Here is a 2,192-nt window from a genome sequence, read left to right as displayed (position 1 = left end):
TTTTTTTTTTTTTTTAACGACTACAGCACCTGGTCTTCCTGGGTGGTCTCCCATCCAAGTACTAACCAGGCCCAACCCCGCTTAGCTTCTGAGATCAGACAGGATCAGGCTTATTCAGGGTGGCATGGCCATAGACTATTCAACTTTCCAGTATGTTCCAATAGGACAGATTCTCAAGACTCCAACTATAGGCTGGATTCACTGTATCTAACTTTTGCCTTTAACTCTAGCACCAATCATTGCTCCAGTATTTATGACCAAGATAGTAAAGTGGCTTTACTCAAAGTAGTATACCAACCACAGTAACTTTTAAGTAGAAAAAAACTAGATAAGGCCTAATTTGTTGGTGCTCGAGACCCTCAGGAATTACTCTGAAGAGTATCGGAACTGGAATCCAGAATGCCTTGTACCACAATTTATTCAACCATTTTTCTGTTATTGACAATTCCATTTTTCTCTTCTGTTTGCCTCTAAAAATGGTGCTGTAGTAGATAACATGCACCTTTGTGAACTAGCATTGTTTTCACTCCTGTTAATGAAGGCGACATTTAGGTCAAAGGAAATGAATTTCTCTACTTCAAACCCAGGATAGTCACAAACTGGTCAGAAGTCACTGGGAATAATGCATATTTTAAATTGTAATAGATGTGGTCAGAATCCTCGACAAAAGTGTTTAGCAATTCTCACGCCCACAAACCATACATGTGTGCCAATTTCCCAGCATCCTTGCCAATCTGACGGATAGGAAAAATGGCATATTATATTTTTTTAATTCACATTTTTCAATTAGTGAGGTTGAACATGTTTACACCATTAAAATAAGAAACATTTAAACCTGTAGGGAATTTTTATGAGTTTATTTGAGCCAAAATGACGATAATTGCCTGGAAGCAAAATATCAACAGGTTGAGAAAATGCTCCAGAGAATGACAGTTTTGCAGCTTATTTTAAACATTAGAATGAAAAGAGGAGACATATAAAGGATTTCATGAAATTCATCAGTGGTAGATTAGAGGGGGACAGGAGAAAGCAAAGCCAGGAAATCACTGAGATTGGATAACAAGTAAAATAGAAACTTCTTTTGCATTGGTAGGTACAGGGTAATTAATAATTAACATTTACAGCACATAGAGATGGTATTTGGGGAACACAACAATGAGGATTTCTGTGGTCTCCTGCTCTAGTGCAGTAGGTATGCCTCGTGGAGTCTGGAAAAGATTACTCTGACATTTCAAAAGTATATTATCTTAGATGCAAAAAGACAATAGACAGGCTCGCTTGAGGTAAAGGCTGACCTTTATCAAGGAAGCTACAGGCCTACAATGTGACTACTTATCGTGACCCATTTTAGTTAGGAATTTTTACGTCAGACCACCCTGTGTGGTTACTTGGTCTAAGTTTTAAGGCCTGCCATGCAGGGCTCCCCTGAGCTTATCAGGTTAAGTGAGTGACCCCTTTTTCATCCACAACACATATGAACTGCCTAGTCACAGACGTTGGCCGATTTTATTGGAATTACATATTTTTTGAAACATTTCTAGGAGCAGGCTGAATAGAAGTTATTAATTTTGTTTTCTGTGTTGTAAAATCAATTTTTTCTAAACTCTCATTTGACTAATTCAAAAAGCTTAAAACTATATACAAACATTTTTATTCTTTATGCTTTTGGGCTTTCAAATATTAAGAAAATCCTTTCTGTCCCAGACTGAAATATTTTACCCTGTTGGTTTTACTTTCCCATTGAGACTGTTTACCTATTGGGATTTATTTTCGTATATAGATTTAGGCAGGGGTCAGAATAATTAAATATTCATGTGTATGAAGAGCTAGAACAAAAATTTTAAAAAGGAGCAATGAATATCTTTATCCCACTCCTGGTATTTATAGGAGGATTAAGGCCAGATGTTGAAAGCATTTCTGATATAAGTTAAAACTGTCAGGGGGTGAGAGCGACTTGTAAGGCAGCAAGCCTGGCATTTTATGCTTATGCTCACTTGTGACTTCCTGTCGATGTTTCCTACATAGGAATGTTGGGTACGGTTCCTCTCTGCGCTTCTAGCACTGGAATATCTACATGCCCACTGATAAGTAGTCTACCCAGAGACCACTCAAACGTTCCAAATTGTCTTAGACAAAAACTCCCTAAGGGGAGATCCAAGAGCCCAAAATCAAAGACTGACAAGGGCAACGAG

The 2,192-nt window shown here is 37.9% G+C and overlaps 1 non-coding gene across 1 annotated transcript; it reads right to left on the bottom strand.

Annotated features, from left to right (window-relative positions):
* Window positions 1–17: 17 nt before the first annotated feature.
* LOC111736528 lies at window positions 18–136 on the bottom strand. The gene has a single exon (XR_002779205.1). It is a non-coding gene; the product is annotated as a 5S ribosomal RNA (ribosomal RNA).
* Between the last annotated feature and the right edge of the window lie 2,056 nt (window positions 137–2,192).

This window comes from Pteropus vampyrus, unplaced genomic scaffold, assembly GCF_000151845.1.
Source record: "Pteropus vampyrus isolate Shadow unplaced genomic scaffold, Pvam_2.0 Scaffold1, whole genome shotgun sequence".
Classification (NCBI taxonomy): Eukaryota; Metazoa; Chordata; class Mammalia; order Chiroptera; family Pteropodidae; genus Pteropus; species Pteropus vampyrus.
The sequence above is the reverse complement of the archived record's forward strand: the minus strand, read 5'-3'. Positions and strand labels throughout refer to the sequence as shown.